Raw genomic sequence first — 24,035 nt, 5'->3', positions numbered from 1 at the left:
CGTCAATACTGCAGATTCCTGAGTTTCAATAAACACTCTTACAACTCTTCCTATGCAATGGAAAGTACATTTTGCATTAATGTTTCCAATTTATGTCTGGGAGTAACATCTCTACATGTGCCATTGTGTAATTCCACTCTGGCCCGTGACTCCACACTTCACAGTAGAGTAACAGTTAGTGTAATGCTTTACAGCCCCAGCAATCTAGATCGGGGTTGAACTACTGTTGCTGCCTGTAAAGAGTTTGTACGGTCTCCCCGTGACCACATGGATTTCCTCCAGGTGTCCTGGTTCCCTCCCACATTCCAAAGATGTACAGGTTACGGTCAGTAAATTGTGGGCATGCTATGTTGGTGTCAGATGCCTGGCGATACTTGTGGGCTGCCTTCCAACACATCCTCAGATTGTGATGGTCAATCATACAAACAATGGATTTCACTTTATGTTTCAATATTTTGATGTTCATGTGACAAATAAAACTAATCTTTATCTTTTCTAGCTACCCTTTGTTCATGCAACTGTAGTGTGCTTCTGACTTTCCTCATATCTGGAAAACCTTGCATGTGTTTATTTCTCTTGCCAATTGACCAAAGTCCTCAAACCTGGTGAAGGGTCTTTGATCTAAAACATTCGGTAAATTTACCAGTGATACAACTGTTGTTGGCAGAAATTTCAGCTAGTGACAAGGATGCGTACAGGAGCGAGATAGGTCAGCTGGTTGAGTGATGTCACAACAGCAACCTTGCACTTAACATCAGTAAGACCAAGGAAATCGGAAGAACACATACCAGTCCTCATCAACTGGAAAGGATAAGCAGCTTTTAGTTCCTGGCCGTCTATCCTGGGCCCATCATATGGATGCAATCACAAAAAAGGCAAAAAAGGGTTCATTTGGAGTTTGAGGGGATTGGGAATGCAAAGACTCCAACAAACTTCTACAGGAGAGCATTCTGACTGTTTGCATCACTGTCTGGTATGGAGGCTCCAATGCACAGGATTAAAAAAGCTGTAGGTGGCTGTCGATTCAGCCAGTTCCATCATTGAGGACATCTTTAAAAGGAATTGCCTCAAAAAGGCTGTATCTTATCATTAACGTCCCTCACCATCCAATACATGGTCTCTTCTCCTTATTACCATCAAGGAGGAGGTACAGGAGTCTGAAGACGTACAACTAACATTTTAGCAATAGCCTTTTCTCCTCTTCCATCAGATTTCTGAATGGTCCATGAACCCATGAACATTACCTCACTGTTTTGCTCTATCTATCTATAAATATTTCTTTTTGTAATTTATAGTAATTTTTATGAGTTGCACTATACTTCCACTGCAAAACAATAAACTTCATCATATGTCAGTGAAAATAAACCTGATTCTGTGTCCCTTTCCACAGAGGCTGCCTGATCTGCTGAGTGTTTCCAGCATCTTCTGTTACGGATATACCTGCAGTGGTGCAGGTGTACTGCTGCATGTGCTGCGATCATTATACTCACTGTTCCAGAATGAACTGCTAATCTTCACCATGCTCTCTTCCCTAGGCTCACCCTCCCAGACAGTGCAGCAGTGGCTACCAGTTATTGAATCCCAATGCCCACTTTGTTGAAGCTGTAGCTGTGAGACTTGCTGAGCCATGTGCACAAGCTTCAGATTTCTTGGGACCTCAGGAGGCCACTTGACCAAAAGGTAGGACTCTATTAGAATGACTGCAGGATCTGACCACTGTCCGACAATACAAGTTACTTGAAGCACATAATCCCTCAGGTCATGTGATTCAATTCAGTTAATGCCCATGACTATGGTACACAGCCCTGGCATAACCATGATAGATAACTAGACCCATATGTCTCCACCAACAATCAAGAGTCTCTCTCTCTCCCATAACCTGCAGAATTCTTCTTTCATAGTTATTCAACATCAGTCTACTCTGCCTTACAGAAAGGGCTTCAGATATTCTGGGTGTACACGTTCTATTCATATGCATACTGAACATGATATCTTCAATTGATTTGGAGATTACTGATGTATTTTTCATGACTCCCTCGGCAGGTATACAGGAGATTACAGTGCTATACTTTGCTGGTGTAGTGGTTAAGTAACTGGACTTAATAACCAGAGTTCTGGATTGTTGGTCCAGAACCATCAAAACACAATGAGGGACTTGGGGAATTTAAATTCAATCAATTAAGTAAAGTTGGAAGTTTTTTTTAAGAAAAAAGCTATTAAACAGGAAAAAGGCAGGAGTCACAAAAACACATCTGGCTCACTGAAGTCTGTCAGGGAAGAAAATTGACTCCCTTGACCTGATCAGGTCCACGTGTGACCACAGAGCCATAATCTGTCTGCTCAGCTCATGAGCGATAAGGAAATGATAAATAAAAACAGAAAATGGTAGAAACACTCAGTCAATCAGACAGCAATAAGCTCCTGCTCACCCACAGGAGATGCAGTATCTGTCCTTTTATCACCATCCAGGGACCCAAACTACCTTTCCAGGTGAAGTAATGATTCACCAGCATCCTTCCAATCTAATGCCCTATATTTAATCCAATAAGGTGATCTTCTCTTCATTATAGAAACCAAATATAGATTGGGTAATTGCTTTGCAAAGCTTGGTGGAAGGAGACAGTGTGGAAGAGCAGGATTGGTTTCTTAGATTGGAGGCTTGCAGCCACTGGGGTGCCTAAATGATTGCTGCATGATCCACTGTTGTTTTTAATGTGTATATTACATATATCTATGCAATTCAGATAAGAGACATGATTAACATGTTTGAGGATGATGCCAAAACTGGTGGTGTGGCAGGCAGTGTTGAAGGTTGTCTAAGAGTACGTAGACCATAAGACCATAAGATATAGGAACAGAGTTATGCCATTTTGCCCATCGAATCTGCTCCTCTATTTCATCCTGGCTGATCCATTTTCCCTCTCAGCCCAAATCTCCTGCTTTCTCCTCTTATCCTAGGACTAGGCAGAAAATGGTTCAGCACAGCCAAGAAGGGCCAAAAGGCCTGTTTCTGTGCTGTAGTGTTTCTATGGTTTCTATCCCTTCATACCCTGGCTAATCAATGGTTCAAAGGCTCAATGGTTCCATTAAATATCAGGGAAAAACCAGGGAATGTTACCAGTATGCAACCTGAAATTCTTGCTCTTCACAGATTCCACAAAACAGGAGAGTACTGCAAAGAATGAATGACAGTAAAACATTAGAACCCCCTTCTCCCCTTCCCACACACAAGCAGCAGCAAAACATCAACCTTCTCCCTCCCTCACCTCCACTTATTCCAGCAAAAAGCATCATTACCTACCACCCACCAAGCAAGCAAATGCAAAGGCCCAAAAAAGAGACCATGATCTACATTACAACAAAAACTAGTTGTTCACCCAATTATTCGACATGCCACATACTCTGAGAGTGAGTGAGAGTGACAGTGAGAGTGAGGGAGAGTGAGAGAGAGAAATATTATCTATCCATCATAGCCTCTGTCGTCGCCTCCTTCTTTTACCTAATGTGAGAGTCTTCTCCAAGGAATCTTGTCTTCTCATGATGTAGCCAAAATATTTGAGCTTTTGTCTCATAATCAAGCCTCCTAGTGAGCAGTCTGGCTGTATTCCTTCAAGTATTGACTTATTGGATCTTCTTGCTGTCCAACGAACTCTTAACACTTTCCTCCAGAATCCAAATTCAAGGGCGTCGGTTCTTTTGTATTCAGCAATACTAATAGTCCATTTCTCACTGCCATACATCACAACTGGAAATACCATAGACTTGACTACATGGTTCTTCGTAGACAATGTTATATCTCTGCTCTTCAGTATTTTATCTAAATTTGCCATTGCTGCCCTCCCCAGAAGTAAGCACTGTTTATTTTTGTGGCTGTGGCTACCATCTATAGAAATATCCTTGGGATATTGAAATATGGCCGGTTGGTAAGCCCCAGGAGCGGGAACTGTCACCATAAAGAACCACAGTTTGAGTGCAACTGTAGATCTCGGACTCCGACAGAACCCCATCCACCTTGAAAAGGGAAAAAAGAGACATTAAAGGGAAAAAATTAAGCTGTTTTCGCGGATGAGCTCAAAGAAGCTGCCCTCTGGTGTTTGGTAACATCTTAACCTCGCCTTCAATATGATCAAGTATTTATCAGCCTCTGCCTTAAGTGTACTCAAAGACTTGGCCTCCACAGCCACCTGTGGCAATACATTCCACAGATTCACCACTTTCTGGCTAAAGAAATTCCACCTCATCTCCACTCTAAATGAGGAATTCCATCTCTATTCTGAGGCTGTGTCCTCTGGTCTTAGACTCCCCCGCCATAGGAAGTATCCTCTCCACCACCGCAACTGCTTCTCCCAGAATGTATACAGGACCCATCACAGCTCTCTTCCTCTTAAAATCAATCACCAACTCACCCCTCATTCTTCTGAATTCCAGTGAGTAGAGGCCCAGAGCCATCAGATGCTCCTCATATGACAAGACTTTCAACCTGGAATTATTTTCGTGAACTTCCTTTGAACCCTGTCCAATGTCAGCACATCCTTTCTAAGATAAGGGGCCCAAAACTGCTCACAATACTCCAAGTGAGGCCTCACCGGTGCTTTATAAAGCCTCAACATGACATCCTTGCTTTTATATTCTAGTCCTCTCAAAATGGGATCTAGGGATCTAGATCAGCTGGGAAAGTGGGCAAAAGAATGGCAGATACATTTTAACTTAGCCAAGTGCAAGTCATAGCGTCAAAGATTCTTAAAACATCTGAACTGACCCTTTGACACTACTGGTCCAAGCTGACCAAGATGCCCGTCCAAGCTTATGTTTGATCCATATCCATTTAAACCTATCTAATCCATGTATCTGTTTTTAAATGTTGTTATTGTACCTGCCACAACCATATTCTCTGGTAGCTCATTCAACATGGACATCACTCTTTGCATGAAAAAGTTGCCTCCCAAGTTTCTCTTTAATGTTTCCCCTCTCACCTTCAGCACCCTCCTACTTGCATGAGTATTTTTTAAAGAAAGTTCTACTAAACTTCATAGTCACCAACAGCACACCCTGTAGACAAGTTAAATTTCCTGAGTTCTGATAAAATGTCACGGGGCTGCCAAATACAAACTAATGCACTTTGGGAAGTTAAACCAGTGGGGGAGATACACGGTGAATGACGGGGCCCTGGAGAGTAAGACCATAAGACATGGGAGCAGAATTAGGCCATTCAGCCCATTGAGTCTGCTCTGCCATTTGATCATGGCTGATTTATTTTTCTTCTTAATCCCATTCACCTGCCTCCCCCCCCACCCATAACCTTTGACTCCCTTACTAATCAAGAACTCATCAAGCTTCACATTAAATATACCCAATGACTTGGCCACCACAGCCGTACGTGGCAATGAATTCCTCAGATTCACCCTCTAGCTAAAGAAATTCCTCCTCGCCTCTGTTCTTAAGGGATACTTTTCTATTCTTGAGGCTGTGCTCTCTAGTCCTAGACTCTCCCACTGTTGGAAAAACCCTCTCCATGTCCACTCTATCCGGGCCTTTCAAAGGAGTGTTGTAGAAAAGAGTGACCGAGGGACTCCTGCACATTGTTCCATAAAAGTGGTGACACTGGTAGAGAAGATGCATGGCACGTTTGGAGAATGGATAAGCTGCGACTATTTTCCCTGGAGTGAAGGAGGCTGAGGAGTGGCTCTGTGCTTAATAAAAATCATGTGGGCCATAGATAAAATGGATCATCACAGTCTTTCTCTTAGGATAAGGAAGTCTCAAACTTAGGGAGCGTATTTTTAAGATGTGAGGGGAAATATTTAAAGGAGATCTGAGGGGCAGGGTTTTCCAGATAGAAGATGATGGGCTTGTTTTCCTTGTCCTGTTTTGATGACTGGTTTTCAATCTGAAACGTTAACTGCGTTTCTCTTCCACAGATGCTGCCCGATCTGTTGAGTGTTACAGGAATTTTTCTCTTTATTTCACATTTCAGCATTTTTTCTATATTCACTTGAAGTGGATAGCTAATGTTGGCACATGGATAAGTAAAAGAAAAGTTCCATTGAATATCCATCAGTCCACCTCTTAGCTCATTGTCTGCAGCACATAGATGAGACTGGTTTATGTATTTGCACCTTTAAACCAGAAGTGAATGCAGATCACCTTCTTGAACTCGCAGTGTGCCCAGTTAGGTGACAATTAAAATATCAAGCCATCTTCACTGGGAATTCTGATGCTGAGTAGATTCAACGACAGAAATAGCAAGTCCTCTCTTCTGCAGCATCCATATAACCAGGAGCCTTCCTGCCTTCAGATCTGCTGTTCTCCCACAGAAAGTAGTTTTGGCTTCTCGGTGTCTTGGCTTCAAAGACTATGTCATGAATAGCATTGTGAGCCCACACCTCAGGATCTGGTTCTGAGTCAAACTGGTTCACATTCATCAATGCCCCTTCCCAAACTTGTGGTTGGGACACTCCCAATAACTTTGATCACTTTCCTACCATACGGCTCGACGACTGCTAGGCCAGAGTTAATGTCAGACAAAAGTTCTATTTTTAGCCATCACCTTTAACCAAATGAAAGTTTCATCCATTTTTTGTCTCTATTTTCTGTCCCTAATAGCCCATATGAAATACGTAACTCATAAAAAAATTCTGATGTGAGTTCAATATCTATAAATTCCTGCTCTTGTCATCTGAAACAAACTTCAACAATTTTTCAATACCCGATTATAGCAAGAGTGTTCAGTGTAAAGTGTCCCAAAGGTACATCAGGAAATATGTTTACTAAATGGAAATAACAAATTATGTTAGGACTAGAGGCCTGTCAGACAAAATTGCAATATCAAATCCAAGCTATATACCCCTTACCTCAAATAAATATTTTGAATGTATGCGTTCAATGAAACACTAGAGCAGGAAATGTCATTTAGACCCTCAAACCTGCCCTTCCATTCTGTTAGATCATGATTGATTGATCTACTGTACATAATTTAGTCATATTTGTTCCATATTCCAGACAAATACTTTGATCAGTTCTGAATCTGTCCTCTGATACAGCCTCCACAACTTTAATGGAAGAGAGGATTCCAGTTTCCACAGCTCTGTGTAATATCTGTGCTCTGTAATATCACCCCTCAACAGCTTTCTCAAATTGTTAAATCATGCCCCTTTGTGCAAGTGGGAATATTTTCTAAAGTCCTTCTCGATTCTGATACTCTCAGTGAGATCACCTGTTGAAGCTTTTATCTCCGGGGGAAAATTGGCTACTGTTTAAACTTTTAGTTTTGTTTCAACCTGGTGAAACTCTGCTATATCTTCTTCAAGGGCAAAAGTTTCACATGCCAAATATGTGCATTAAATGGGCCAGCATCACCGTCATCTCTGCCACTGTTTTCAACTCAGCCAACGCTCCCACAAAAGCATTACCACAACCACCAATGCTGGCATCGCTGACATTGCAACTCTTCCAACTTCACCACTACAGTTTGACCATTGCTACCAGCATCTTTGACCTCAACACCACTCCTCTATCAAAACCACCAGTAATGACATCATCACTACCAGTCCACTTACTACCAACGTTGCCAATGACACCAATACCACTTCCCTCATTGGCAGCATTATCTCTGCAAACATTGTCTTTGACATCACAAGCAGCACCCTCACCGCCAACACTGTTATTACCAATGTTGGCTTCGTCACCACTAGGATGCCAGTAGCTTTTTCAGCAACACTGTTACCGGACAGCATTGGCACTGACGCCACTATCAGCCCGTTGTTTTCACAGCCAACACTTTGTTTGACATCACAATCAACAGCTTCACTGCCAAGTCTATCAGTGCCAACATTGACATCACTACCAGCACCTTCAATGTCAACATTATTCAAGGGTCAAGATTCAAAGTACATTTATTATCAAAGAGTGTATAAATTGTACACCTTGAGATTTGCTTGCTTGCAGGCAGCCACAAAGCAAGAAATCCAAAGAACCCAATTAAAAAAAAGAAAGACCATAACCATTGCGCAGAGAAAGAGGGGAAAAACACACATTATGCAAATAGTAGGTGCAAGTGACAGCATTCTGAACTAGATTGCATCATTAAATCGGATCCCCAAAGCAGCCGGCATAGGCCCAAACCTCAATCTCAGGTCATCGCATTAGCGGGGTAAAAATGCAGCAAAAATCGCAGGGATGACAGCCACCTGATCAGATCATAGCTTATAGTTCATAGTTATCACATTCTTACACACATCATTGCTAGTACTCTCATTAATCACAAATAGTGCCCCCATTGCCAACATTGTCGTTGACATCGATATCAACACTTTTACTGACAACACATCATATTGCCAGAACGGTGGCGAGCATTGAGCATAAGGGCTCTACGGCACCATTGGCCGGGGTTCAAGTCCCACTGCAGACTGTAAGGAGTTTGTACATTTTCCCTGAAACTGCATGCGTTCCCTTCAGGTGCTCCAGCTTCCTCCCACAGTTCAGAGTTGTAGGGGTTGGGGTTAGTGAGTTGTGGGCATGCTATGTTGGCACTGGAGGTGTGACGACACTTGTGGGCTGCCCCCAACACATCTCCTGACCGTGTTGGTCGTTGACGCAATTCACTGTATGTACTGATGTTTCAAAGTACTGTACATGTGACAATTAAAGCTAATCTCTATTTATTGCGACTGACATCACTACCAGTGCCCTCACTAACAATACTATTACTGCCAATATTGGCATTGATCACCATCAATGACCTCATTGCCAATCTTATGGGGTCAATATGATTGGCACTTTTGCTGACAATATTGCTAGCATAATTGCCAACAAAATTCATAGCCAACAAGATCACTGCCAGCTCCACTATCAGCAACACCAGCATCAATGAGGTCACAATCACCCTCAACTCCAGTCAAAATTGTCTTCAGGTGACAAACTTTGTGCTACTGCATTCGGATATGGCCCAGGTACAGAGCAAGGGACACTGAAGTGAGTCAATAGATCGCAGACTTTAATGCGAACAGAGTTAGGGGGAAGAGAAATCAATAAATGCTCCGCCAAACAGAGCCGTTAACTGAAACTCGCAAATGGAACATGAAGCCAACACTGTGGTTGAAAGGAATAACTAAATATAAAATGAATACTGCTAGTCTTCAGAGTCAGTTGACATGACAGTCCAATTTCTCAGGCAAGGCTGAATGCAAGCGTGCAGCGAAAACGTTGCTGTGCTTTGCTCAAGTCTCAACAAGCACTACGACAAAAAGAATGGAGCTAAATACCATTATGATGAATGATAATTAGCTAACACATGCATATTCAGAAGCACAATTGCTGTATCTGTCGCAGTGCCGAATCCGTGGTTGTGACACTGTGTGTTTCAAACTGGAGTTTAACATTATGTAGATGCAATTCAGTTAGAATTTTATGATTGGACTTCCTGATCTGGAAGCAGCTGTGTCATGTGCCCTGTAGAAGTCTTCAAGTTCAAGTTTAATTGTCATTCAACCATACACATGTATACAGCTAAACAATTGGGTTAATTGGGTTCTCTAGGGCCAAGGTGCAAAACACAGTACAGACAGTCACAAACTAATATTAGCACAAGTCCTTGAATAGCAAGGCCTGAAGATTGATGGTGCATGGGATGTTGTCCTGGAGCCACGTTGCTGCAAAAACAAGCACGCAGCAGTTCCTCATCTCACACTGCATCAATCCAATGAACAAATGAACATGACTTGTAGTTTTTTTTATTACCAATGTCCAACAGGACAAGAAACACGACAAAGACAAACATTTGCACCAAGCCTGTCGCTATCTTATTGGATGATGGTTGGTGCCTTCAAAAGTGATGCCACCTTCTTGCTGTTGCCTCAGGAGCTGACTGTGTGTGGTTGCTCAGTCAACATCAACACGAAACTTAATGCCACACCTCCTAGCGCATGATGAACTTTTGGCTTCTCTTGTTCAACTAGCAATAACTAGCAAGGACTTGAAATAACTAAATAGAACAGAAACCCATCCAACTAATTAATAAATGCAGCAGATGGTTATCAAGTCTGTTGTTTTCTTGTGTCTTCACCTTGTCAATTAAGCATATTTTTCTCTCTTTTAAATAAGAATCAAGCTCCATTTTGCAGCAAGTTTGACTGGTCGGTTCCTTTAATCCACGAAGCTGTTGAGAAATGGGCACACAAGTGACTGCAGATGCTGTAAACCTGGAGGAACACTCAGAATCCTGGAGGAGCTCAAAAAGTCGGGCAGCATCTATGGAGAAAGATAGACATTCAACATTTTTGATCAAGACATCAACATCAGGACTGGGAAGAAAGAGAACTGTGTACATACATCTATTGATGCTTCTGGACACATCTTTAGTGATGTTCCTGGAATCATCGGGTGTTTCGGGTCTTTCAACATCATACAACCTCCTCCAGGTGACCCAGCCAGGGCTGATCAAACCCCAGCTTGTGTCCAGATGGCTAGCTACTTATGACTCCATGGCTCCCCTCTTTTGAGCCACAGCCATCTTGAGGCCCTCTCTGCCGCATCGGTGGTACTGCGGATGGCTCTCCTCTTCCTCTCTCCCTCGATGCCCAAATTGCTGAAGGCTCTAACTAAAGAAGGGGCTATGAATCCCCTACAACCACCCTCCACTGGGAGACACCTCGCTCTCCATCCAGCCTGCTGACAATTGCTGACCAGTCCTGCAGACTTGGAGAGTTTCCTTTCAAAGGCCTCCTCCAAGCTATCTTCCCATGGGACTCAGCTCCAGCAGCACCACTTGCTTAGTAGACTCAGACACTAGGGCAATGTCTGGTCACAGGGTGGTGGCTGCGATATGGTTGGGGAACTTCAGCTGCCCTTCGAGGTCCACCAACAGCTGCCAGTCCCTTGCAGAGGTCAGAATGCCTGCAGATGTTCTTTTGGCAGGTATTGGCTGCTCCCCAGCTCTGACAAAGGCAATGGTCTGCTTGGAGGGTCAGGACCGCTTTGCCCACTCAACTCCTGCGCTGACGGCTTCAGCAATGGTCTTCAGGACCTGATCATGCCTCCACCTGTACCGTCCCTCACCAAGTGCCCTTGCACAGCCGCTGAGGATGTGCTCCAGAGTTCCCCGCTTGGAGCACAGTGGGTACGCAGATGACTCTGCCTTGCCCCATGTGTGCAGGTTTGATGGGCTTGGAAGCACATCGTACACTGCCTGGATGAGAAATTGGATGCGGTGTGGTTCGGCTTTCCAAAGATCAGCCCAGGTCACTTTCCTCTCAACCGCATTCTCCCATCTTGTCCAAGCTCCCTGTTGCTTCATTCCCACCGCCTAGCTAGAATAAAAAATTTAGTGGGGAGGGTTGGAGCAAGAGTTGTCAGGTGGTAGGTAGGTCCATGCTAGACAGATGACGGGGGGGAGAGTGGGAATGATGTAAGAAGATAGGAGGTGATAGGTAGTAGTGACAAAAGAGTGAAGAAGATGAAATCTGATCTGAGATGAAAGTGAACCATGGAATAAAGGGAAGTGAGGAGGAGAACCAGAAGGTGGAGTATGTGAGATCCTGGCTGTTCCAACAGACAGAGTGAAGGTGCTCACTGAAGCAATCCCTCAATCTGTGTCAAGTCTCACCGATGTGGAGGAGGTCGCACCGGATGCAATTAATGACACAGGTAGATTGATTCTCACGCAGCGGGTGTACTCCCCTGCAGTCTGAGCAGGGTGGCTCGTGATTTTCAAAGTTTAACTCTTTTATCTTTTCAATGGCAGGGGAAAACTATTATTCTAATACATACAACTCATAAAGAACCCGCTCGCTCCAAGATGTTGCCCAACTAATTCTTTGTGGACTTGCCTATCATATCAATGACATCAGCTCCTCCTTCCCTTTTCAACTCACCGGTAGAGAATTTATTAGTTCATCCTGCATACTTGAGAACAAACTCTAACTTGAGAGTCTAGGACCAGAGGGCAGAGCCTCAGAATAAAAGGATGCCCTGTTAGAACAGATATGAGGAGGAATATCTTAAGCCAGCGGGTGGTGAATCTTTGGAATTCTCTGCTACAGATGGCTGTGGAGGCCAAATTATTGGATATATTTAGAGTGTAGATCGATAGATGATTGATTTGTAATGACATCAAAGGCTATGAGGAGAAGGGAGGAGAATGGGGGTGAGATGGAAATTTAATCAGCCGTGGTGAAACGGTGCAGCAGACTTGATGGGCTGATTGGCCTCATTCTGCTCCTGTATATTATGGTTCTATCGTCTTTTAGTTTCCAACTGACTCATCTGGTGATTTGGAGACTTGAATTCAAGTCCCGTCACAGCTGTTGGGGAGTTTAAATTTAAGTAACCAAATCAATTTTGGAATGTAAAGCTAATATCAGTGATGGTGATCATGATTCAGTCAGAATGTCGTAAACTTCCATCTGGTTCACTAATGCTCTTCTGGGAAGGAAGGCTACATAAATTACCTAGTCTGGCTCAAGTAGGATCCCTGATCCACCAATGTGTTTGCCTGTTAATTGTCCTCTGAAAGCTCCTAACAAGGCCAATCAGTCAGCATTGTTTAAGGATCGACGACGCCAGCCTTGCTAGCAATCTCCACGTCCTGTGAATAACAAAATTTTTTAGCATGATGTCACTCCTGAAAGATGAAAAAAAATAAGAAGATTCCCCTTATTGAGGTAAACCCTCAAAAAGGCCGCATCCATTATGAAGGACCCTCATCTTCCAGGACATGCCCTCTTCTCATTATTACCATCAATGTGGAGGTACAGGAGTCTGAAGACACACACTCAACATTTTAGGAACGGCTTCTTCCCCTCCACCATCAGTTATCTGGACAGTACATGAACCCATGAACACTACCTCACTATTTTCATTTCTTTTCCCACCATTTTATATATATTCTTATTGTAATTTTTAGGTATTACACTGTACTACTGCCACAAAACAACAAATTTCATGGCATATGTCAGTGATTGTGAACCTGATTCTGATTTTGACTCAGATTCTGAAGATGTTTTCAGAAGACGATAGCAGCTGTGAGCAAAGCACAGCTGGAGTGAGGCTCCCTGTTTGCCAGAATGCAAGATCTCTCTTTTTCCATTGGTCTCAGTTCTCAACCAGCAGACAAGTGGGCAGAAATGCTGTAGTGAGGCAAACTAGCTGCTCGGCTGGAGAGCAGTGTTTGGTGTGTTGTGCCAAAAAAATTGTGAGGAATTCAAAAAAGCGAATTATTATAAACAAGCAACAGGTCTGTTGGCTTTTGGGAGAAGGGACTGTGTGATATTCAGAAACAGAAACAGATTTTTATTCCAGCTTTCCAGTTTTCTAGTAGCAGTTAATATATAGAAATTGGGGAGAAGATCTAGACTTGTCAAGGGTGACTGTGAATTTTGGCCACTGTTTATAGTCTTCAATGATCTGTAGTGGGGCAGGTCCCCTTTCTGTCTTTAACTGTCCTCAGGGATGGACAGAAATGTTTAAATATCCAACTACAATCAGAATAAAGCTCTAACAGCAAATGCGCTGCTGGGTGCTCCAATTTCCTTCCCATGCCAGAGACGTATGGACTAGAGTTAGTAAGTTGTGGACACCCCATGCCAGCATTAGAAGCGTAATGACACTTGCCGGCTGCCCCCAGCACATCCTCACTGATTTGATTTGATGAAAACAATGTATTTCACCGTATGTTTCGATGTACATGTGATAAATAAAGCTAATCTCCTTTAAAAGTCTTGAGTAGCAATGGAATGGTCAAATAAAATAAATGATCCACATGATATACCAGCACAACACATGTATGTGCATGCACAAACACATTCAAAAGATTGTACACATACGTGTACATATATACAAACACACACACACATTTGTAAATGGGAGGGGCAGATTCATTGTCTATAAATCTTAATCTCAATTTTGAGTTCAGAAGGCTATAAAACACTGCATCGAAGTGTGAGATGTTGTTCCTTTAGAACAATGTAGGGAGCCAATTTCAGTGAATTCCTGGATAGGTACATGGAGCTTAGAAAAATAGAGGGCTATGGGTAACCCTAGGTAATTTCTGAAGTAAGTACATGTTCGGCACAGCATTGTGGGCCAAAGGACCTGTATTGTCCTGTAGGTTTTCTATGTTTAACTGTCATTCCACCATATATAAATACCCAAGAATACAACTAAACGAGACAGCGCTTACACAAGCACAATCAAGTGGCACACATCATTCACCAAAATCTTGCTTGAAAATACAAACTCATAAAAGACACCATACCTTACTATAAGCCTGATCCAGTTTTAGAGTCAGAGTCCCACAAATTATATCACAACTGAAACGGGTAACACGAGAGCGCACAGTTTTAAGGTGCTTGGAAGTAGGTTGGAGGAGATGTCAGGGGTAAGTTTTTTTTATGCAGAGAGTGGTGAGTGTGTGGAATGGGCTGCTGGTGATGTTGGTGGAGGCGGATACGACAGGGTCTTTTAAGAGACTCCTGGATAGGTACATGGAGCTTAGAAAAATAGAGGGCTATGGGTAACCCTAGGTAATTTCTGAAGTAAGTACATGTTCGGCACAGCATTGTGGGCTGAAGGGCCTGTATTGTGCTGTAGGTTTTCTATGTTTTCTATGTTTCTAATTTCTATGTTTCTAGGTTTAATAAGGGCCGTGGCGGAGAATTAAAGTGACAGACAACTGGAAATTCAATTTTTGAAGTTCACTTGCGATCTGAGTGAGTTTTCTGCAATATGGTCAACCAGTTTATGTTTGGTTTCCCCAGTATGAAGGAGACTGGTTTATTTATTTATTTAGAGACACAGCATGTAACAGGCCGTTCAGGCCAAATGAGCTGCACCACCGGGCAACCCACCTGTTTAACCCTAACCTAATCACAGGACAATTTGCAATGACCAATTAACCACCTTACTGGTACATCTTTGGACTGTGGGAGGAAAATGGAGATCCTGGAGGAAACCCGCATGTTCCTGGTGAGAATGGACAAACTCCTTACAGACAGTGCCAATACTCTGCCATCCTGAGCTGTAATAGCATCACGCTACCAAGGCACCCCAAGAATTATGAGAAGCAAATACATTAGCTGAAAGGAGGAAAGGTAAAACTCTGAACACAAGAAAATCTGCAGATGCTGGAAATCCAGAACATCACACACAAAATGCTGGAGGAATTCAGCAGGTCAGGCAGCATCTATGGGCATGAATAAATAGTTGACGTTTTGGGCTGAGACCTTTCCTCAGGACTGGAAAGGAAGGGGGAAGATGCCAGAGTAAAAAGGTGGGGGGAGGGGAAGGAGGCTAGCTGGAAGGTGATAGGTGAGGCCAGGTAGGTGGGAAAGGTCAAGGGCTAGAGAAGAAGAAATCTGATAGGAGAGGAGAGGGAACCACTGGAGAAAAGGAAGGAGAAAGGGACCCAGGGGTAGGCGATAGGCCAGTGAAAAGAGGTAAGAGACCAGAGTGGGAACAGAAGAAGAGGGGAGTTAGAGGGAATGTTTTTTTACTGGAAAGGAATCAATATTTATGCCATCAGGTTGGAGGCTACTCAGACAGAATATAAAATGTTGCTCCTCAATCATGAGAATGGCCTAATTTTGGCACAAGAGGAGGCCATGGACTGACATGTTGGAACGGGAATGGGAATTACAATCAAAATGTTTGGCCTCCAGGAAGTTCCACTTTTGGTGGATGGAGCAGAGGTGCTCGACAAAGTGTTCCCCACTTTACAGTCGGGTCTCACCAATGTAGAGGAGGGTACATCGGGAGCACTGGACACAATAGACGGCCCCAGCAGGTTCGCAGGTGAAGTGTTGCCTCACCTGGAAGGACTGTCTGGGCCCCTGAATGGAGCTGAGGGAGGAGGTGAATGGGCCGAGTAGCATTTATGGCTGTTTGCAGAGATGAGCGCTGGGAGGGAGAAAGTGTTTCACAATGGGATAGGTGAAGGTAAGAGGCAGATGTCACTTCTGAACTTTAATCTTTTACTCTATCAGTCTTTCACTGTATGTTTCAATGTACATATGATAATTAAATGAATCTGATCTAATCCATTGAGTGAACAACAAGGAAAAGGTGAATACATGGGAAGCTGGGATAAACCTTCAGGAAGATAAATAAATCACCAAGGTCAATATATAGAAGGAGAGAACAGATTAGGAAATATAAATAAATAGAGAAGCAAATTTAACCACAAAGGGTTACGGCAGAATTAAGAAAGGTGTACAACATGCTAAATATACAAAAACACATAGGGTAACTGAGTTCACACAGATGCACCGAGTCATGCAGAGTGTGAGGAGTGTTCAGTGTACGTGCTAGTGCTGTAGACGATTGACTGCTGAGGGTGGTTATGTAAGTGGTGCTGGTGTTAAAGTAACAGCATTCATATTATAGGGCTGAAAAGTGACTGGAACTTACTACAAAAGCTCCGAGTCCTCGAAGTTGAAGGAGAGCAGCACACCCCTGATGAGAAGAGAATTTTAGCATTCAGGGACACTTCCAACGAAATAGCAGGAGACTGCAGAAAAGTGACAAGATGGTGTTAAGTTCAGCAGGAGCCAAGCTGCTCAATCTCTTGGCAGCCTTTGCCAAGCTTGAACAGAGACGGGCAAAAAGTGTGCAGCAGTAAGTAATTAAATGGACGTAATATTCACTGAGGGCTTGAGCGCTCTGCTCAGTATTGCATCTGTTGCTTCTTGCAATTGGCTGGCCATTTACCGAGCTTGCAGTGTCACGGGGAGACACCTGGTGCCAGGAATTTTTTTCCCCCTATAATAAGCATGTTTAGACAAGCTTTAGATGTTTGGAACTGCATGACTCCCTGACCTGCTGTAACACACAGCTCAGCTCCAAAGCACTCCATCTCCTCAAGTCCTGACAACACAATAAAGGGCAAAGGATATAGTCCATGTGGAGCAGATTAGAGACCATGCAGCAATTTGCACGCTGTTTCTTGCTGAGCATCTGATTGAGGCTCTCATCTCTCTCTGCTTGTGACCAGCTTGGTTAAATTATCCGCACAGTGATCACCTGCCCCTAATTAAATCTGAACGATCTCCATTCTGGCCAAGAAAACACACAAATGACTGCAAATTAATTAGTTTTACACCACCAGTTTTAGAAATCATTCCCTGGTGACCAGTCAGCTGGTTTATTGTGTAAACTCCATCCGTGAATGGGACAGATATGTTGTGAGTGATGAGAGAAGGGGTAATGTTGCAGATCAGTCCAGCCAACCACATGCTTTACCTTAGGTACAGAGAAGCAAAGCAGATGGAAAGATGTTCACAGGCATGAAAATGTTCACAGTGAACCAAAACACACATGAAAATGCTCAGCCTGCTGTGTTTGTGCAAACTCAATGAAGGAGGTCGCTGATGAGATGTTTCCCACACTACTGCAGAAGTTTTATTATCTTGGAAAAATTATCCACATGTTATATATTAGCACAACACACATATGCGTATGTACATAAACATTCAAAAGCTTGCACACAAACGGTGCCTATAAAAAGTATTCACCCCACTCGAAAGTTTTCATGTTTTATTGTTTTACAACATTGAATCAAAGTGTATTTAATTTGGCTTTTTTGACACTGATCAGCAGAAAAAGGCTCTTTTGTGTCAAAGTGAAAACAGATCTCTACAAAGTGATCTAAATTAATTATAAATATAAAACATAAAGAAATTGATTGCATAAGTATTCACCCCCTTTAATATGACACACCAAATCACCACTGGTGCCGCCAATTTGGTTTAGAAGTCACATAATTAGTTAAATGGATATCTGTTTGTGGAGACCCGTGTGCAACCAAGATTTTTCAATTGATTGTAGTATAAATACACCTGTATCTGGAAGGTCCAACAGCTTATCGTCAAGTCTGCAGAAAAGTATCTTGGTATTAAAGGGATTAGGTGGGAAGAAGTCAAAGAAACGCTGAATGGAGGATCCAGCAGTTCACAGGCAGGGGAGATGGAATCTTATTGGCAGTATACTTATCGCAAATGGTCAAGAATTTAAGAAGTGTTTCAGAACTTAAGGAAAATCCTCAGATTTTATGGTTGAAGCCCAGGGTAAATGTGCATAACTACAACAACAAATAGAAGTACCCAACAAGAACCACGGTGAGTTGGAAAGAAATTGGAAAATGGAGGAAATTATTACAAGGATACAAAAGGAAAAAGAATTTGTTGCAAAGTGAATTATCTACATTCAGGTTATAAAATAAAAACATGGAAGCAAATGAAGAAGAACTCCGAGGTCTCAGTAAACAACTGCAGGCTAAGATGCAAGAAAAGGAAAACCTGAAAAAGCAGATAGACTTGGAAAAACAGCAATTTTAAAAGTATAACGTGCGATAATTACTATTCTTTAACAAGACGATTTTAGTCTTACAAGTGATGTAGATGAAATCAATGTAATTGAGGTAATGCAACTACACGAAAACATGTGACAAAATTAGGGAAGAATAGCAGTTTGTGGCATTATCTAATGAGTGCATTAAGCATTCACCAGGAATTGAGTGATGCTAATAGAGAACTGCAGGCTGAACTAGATTGTCTAAAGTAGAGAACTCCAAGACATATTTGGTTGGAACACCACAAGTCTAGCAGGTGACGGTAATGCACTGAAAACTGGGTGCTAACCGCCATAAAACATAAAAGAAGAAGAAGAAGAAGAAGAAGGTCCAACAGCTGGTAAGTCAGTATCCTGGCAAAAACTACACCATGAAGACAAAAGAACACTCCAAGCAACTCCATGAAAAGATTATTAAAAAGCGCAGGTAAGGAGATAGATACAAGTCACTGACTATCCCTTGGAGTACAGTTAAGTCAATCATCAAGAAATGGAAAGAATATGGCACAGCTGTAAATCTGCCTAGAGCAGGCCATCCTCAAAAACTGAGTGACCGTGCAAGAGGGGGACTAGTGAAAGAGGCCACCAAGAAACCTATAGTAACTCTGGGGGAGTTACAAGTTTCAGTGGTTGAGATGGGAGAGACTGAATACAACAATTGTTACCTGGGTGCTTCACTAGTTACAGCTTTATGGGAGAGTGGCAAAGAGAAAGCCACTGTTGAAAAAAGACTCACATGAAATCTCAGCTAGAGTTTGTCAGAAGGTATGTAGGAGACTCTGAAGTCAGCTGGAAGAAGGTTCTATGGTCTGATGAAACAAAAATTGAACTTTTTAGCCAATAGACTAAATGGTATGTTTGGTGTAAGACAAACACAGCACATCATCAAGAAATCACCATCTCTACCGTGAAGCATGGTGATGGCTGCATCATGCTGTGGGAATGCTTCCCTGCAGCGGGCCCTGAAAGGCTTGTGAAGGTACAGGGTAAAATTAATGCAGCAAAATACAGGGAAATCCTGGAGGAAAACCTGATGTAGTCTGCAAGAGAACTGCAACTTGGGAGAAGACTTGTCTTCCAGCAAGACAATGACCCCAAGCATAAAGCCAAAGCTACATGGGAATGGCTTAAAAACAACAAAGTTTGGAGTGGCCAAGTCAGAGTCCAGACCTCAATCCAATTGAGAATTTGTGGCTGGACTTGAAAAGGACTGTTCACTCACGATCCCCATGCAATCTGACAGAGCTTGGGCAGTTTTGTAAAGAAGAATGGGGAATAATTGCAGTGTCCAGATGTACAAAGCTGATAGAGACCTGTCCACACAGACTCAAGGATGTAATTGCTGCCAAAGGTGCATCTACTAAATACTGACTTGAAGGGGGTGAATACTTATGCAATCAATTATTTTATATTTTATATTTGTAATTAATTTAGATCACTTTGGCATGAAAGAGTATTTTTCTGTTGATCAGTGTCAAAAAAGCCAAATTAAGTCCATTGTAATTCAATGTTGTACAACCATAAACCGTGAAAACTTCCAAGGTGGGGTGAATACTTTTTATAGGCACTGTAAATGTACATATAAATAAAAGCACACACACATATACACATATAAATGAATTCATACTATGTATACACATAGATAAACAGGCACTCACAAAATTCAAAATTAAAGTTCAAAGTAACATTTATTATCAGAGCGCATACATACTGTACCCAGTGAAGTTTAAATGGCCGTTGTGTGTTCTTTTTGCCAGATGTTGGAATCCTAGGAGACCCAAAGCCTCCCAGGGAACTACATCTGTGTGAAATGCATCCAACTGCACTCCTTGAAGACCGTGTTAGGGATCTGGAGCAGCAGCTGGATGACCTTCGGCTTGTACGGGAGAGTGAGGAGATAATCTATCAGAGTTACAGGGCAATAGTTATTTCTAAGTTGCAGGAGGTGAGTAGCTGGGAGACTGTCAGGAGAAATGGAAACGTGAATAGGCAGTTGTGGGGGATGGCCTCCCAGGGGAATGCCACGGAGACCAGGTTACTGGCACTGGGCATGAGTCAGTGGTACAGAAAGGAAAGAAGGAAAACAGGGGAGCAGTAGTGAAAGGGGGCTTAATAATCAGGGGAACTGACAGGAGATTCTGTGGACATGAATAGGATACCCAGATGGTATGTTATCTCCCAGGTGCCAGGGTCAGGGACGTCTCGGATCGCGCCTACAGCATTTTGGAGGGGGTGGGAGAGCAGCCAGATGTCTTGATACATATTAGTACCAATGACATAGGAAGGAAAAGCAAAGAAGCCCTGAAGAGAGAATTTAGAGAGTTAGGTAGAAAGCTGAGAAGCAGGACCTCCAGGGTAGTAATTTCTGGACTGCTGCCTGTGCCACGTGCCAGTGAGGGTAGAGACAGGATGATTTGGCAGATAAATTACGTGGCTGAGAAGCTGGTGCAGGGAGGAGGGCTTCAGGTTCTTGGATCATTGGGATCTCTTCTCGGGGAGGTGTGACCTGTACAAAAGTGACCGGTTGCACCTGAACCTGAGGGGGACCAATGTTCTTGCAAGCAGGTTTGTTAGAGCTGTTGGGGAGGGGTTTAACCTAATTTAGCAGAGGGTTGGGAACTGGAGTGAAAGGACTCAGGATAGGACAGATGGTAAAAAAACATGCAGTCAGACTGTCTGGAAGGGCAGGCAGATGACAGGACAAAATTGCAGCCACAAGGTGAGTATTAGTGCATCAGGGATGCAGAATCAAAAAGGGTAGCAAATACAGTGTTCAATGTGTAATATCTCGATGCACGGAGTACAAGAAATAAGGTGGATGATCTTGTTGCACTATTATAGATGGTCAGGTATGGTGTTGTGGCCATCACTGAGTCGTAGCTGAAGGTTGGTTGTAGTTGGGAGCTGAATGTCCAAGGTTACACGTTGTATTGGAGGGATAGGAAGGAAGGTAGATAGAGGGGGTTGACATGGCTCTGCTGGTAAAGAATGGCATCAAATCAGTAGAAAGATATGACATAGGATCGGAAGATGTTGAATCCTTGTGGGTTGAGTTAAAAAACTGCAAGGGTAAAAGGACCCTGATGGCAGCAATATACAGGCCTCCAAACAGTAGCTGGGATGTGGACCACAGATTATAATGGGAAATAGAAAATGCATGACAAAAGGGCAATGTTATGATAGTCATGGGAGATTTTAACATGCAAGTCAATTGAGAAAATCAGGTTGGTAATGGATCTCAAGAGAATGAGTTTGTTGAATGCCTACAAGATGGCTTTTCAGAGCAGTTTGTCATTGGGCCTACTAGGAGATCAGCCATACTGAATTGGGTGTTATGTAATGAACCAGAGACAATTAGGGAGCTTTTATCATAAGGTGGGGCACTGGGAGCGGACCCAAATGCAAGACACAGACACTGAAATACTAGGAACAGGACTAGGAGTGTCAAGAAAGCAAGGGAAATGGGAAGAAACTACGCTGGACAAGACGCGGGCCCTGGACGAGACTAGGATACAGGGCCTGGGCTAGGACTTGGACTAGAGGCACGGGACCTGGACGAGGAACAAGGAACAAGGAGCCTGGATTAGGACACGGAACTCTGGAACCAGAGCCTGGACAAGAACCCAGCACCTGGGTCTTGGTTGGGACTCGGAACCTGGATCTTGACTCGGAACCGGAACCCGGGTCTAGGTTGGGACTCGGGATGAGGATCTTGGCAAGGACAGGACGTGGCTACAGAACAGGACATGGAGCTCCTGCACAGGACGAGAACACAAAGCCTTGACTTGGACAGGACGAGGTTCTTGGACGTGGCTAGGATTGGACGAGGTTCTTGGATGTGGCTAGGACTGGAGGAGGTGCTCCTGAGCTGGGCGAGGCACCAGGACAGGACGAGACCCCGAAGCCTTGACTTGGTAATCTTGGGAGACAGGAACACGGAACACAGAGCCTTGGTCTTGAGACAGGAACATGGACACAGAGCCGGGACCCCTCCTTGGGAACAGGACGTAGGGCTAGGTGGGTCTCTTGTAGACTGAATGAGAATGAAAACATGTTGAGCACAGTGGTCCAGCGAGCAGAGATGTCGCCTCACAGCAGCAGTGAACCAGGTTCAACCTTGACCTTGGACTGTCTGTGAGGTGTTTGCATATGGAACAGTTGATGGGAAGGTAGAGAAAATAAAATGGGATTAGGGTGTTGTAAATTGATGCCTTCGGGCAGATGGGGCTCGTCAGCCGTGGTCGGCAGCTCATCTAGGAGAAGGAAAAGTCTGATCTCAAACCTCTGCTGGCTTGCAGCTATACCCACTCATGGAGACGGCTTCGGGAGCAAACCCTGAGGGAAAAATCCAGAGTTGGAGACCCTAAAGCAGCTCTATGTTGTGTTCAATGCTGACAGGCAACTCCTGCAGCACTGCTCATACCAAACTGTATGGGACTCTGCCGTTCCTTTGGGTTCATCAGATGCATGGGGGGGGGGGGCTTGTCACATGGGCAACAGCTTGCTCTCCGTATTGTACTGCCCAGGCTTGCATACCTAGACAGCTAGGACACAATGTCCATGGTTGACCCTGACCAATGGAGGCCTCATTCACTCACTCACTCGTCTGATCTCAGTGGTTGGGAAGATGTTGAAGTCAATTATTAAGGATGAGGTTATGGAGTACTTGGTGACACAGGACAAGATTGGACAAAGTCAGCATGGTTTCTTTAAGGGAAAATCTTGCCTGACAAACCTGTTGGAATTCTTTGAGATTACACATAGGATAGATCAAGGGGATGCAGTGGATGTTGTACATTTGGATTTTCAGAGCCTTTGACAAAATGCCACACTTGTGGCTGCTTACCAAGTTATGAGCCCGTGGTATTACAGGAAAGTTACTAGGATGGTTAGAGCATTGGCTGATTGGTAGGTGGCAGCGAGTGGGAATAAAAGAATCTTTTTCTGGTTGGCTGCCAGTGATAGTGGTGTTCCACAGGGGTCGATATTAGGACCATGTCTTTTTATGTTGTATATCAGTGATTTAGATGATGGAATAGATGGCTTTGTTGCCAAGTTTGCAGATGATACGAAGGTTGGTGGAGGGGCAGGTAGCATTCAGGAAACAGGAAGGCTGCAGAAGGATTTAGACAGATTAGGAGAATGGCCAAGGAAGTGGCAAATGAAATATAATGTTGGAAAAAGCATGGTCATGCACTTTGGTAGTAGAAATAAATGTACAGACTATTTTCTGAACAGGGAGAAAATCCAAAAATCTGCAATGCAAAAGGTCTTGGGAGTCCTTGTGCAGAACACCCTAAAGATTACCTTACAGGTTGAGTCAGTGGTGAGGAAGACAAATGCCATGTTAGCATTCATTTCAAGAGATCTAGAATACAAGAGCAAGGATGTGATGCTGAGGCTTTATAAGGCACTGGTGAGGTCTCACCTCGAGTATTGTGAACAGTTTTTGGCCCCTCATCTTAGAAAAGATGTGCTGCCATTGGAGAGGGTCAAGAGGAGGTTCACAGGAATGATTCCAGGATGAAAGGGTTATTATACGAAGAACGCTTGATGGCTCTGGGTCTGTACTCGCTGGAATTTAGAAGGATGAGTGGGGATCTCACTGAAACCTCTCGAATGTTGAAAGGCCCAGACAGAGTAGATGTAGAAAGGATGTTTCCCATGGTGAGGGAGTCTAGGATAAAGGGGCGTCCATT

Source organism: Mobula hypostoma, chromosome X2, assembly GCF_963921235.1.
Source record: "Mobula hypostoma chromosome X2, sMobHyp1.1, whole genome shotgun sequence".
Lineage (NCBI taxonomy): Eukaryota > Metazoa > Chordata > Chondrichthyes > Myliobatiformes > Myliobatidae > Mobula > Mobula hypostoma.
This window is presented reverse-complemented; position numbering follows the sequence as displayed.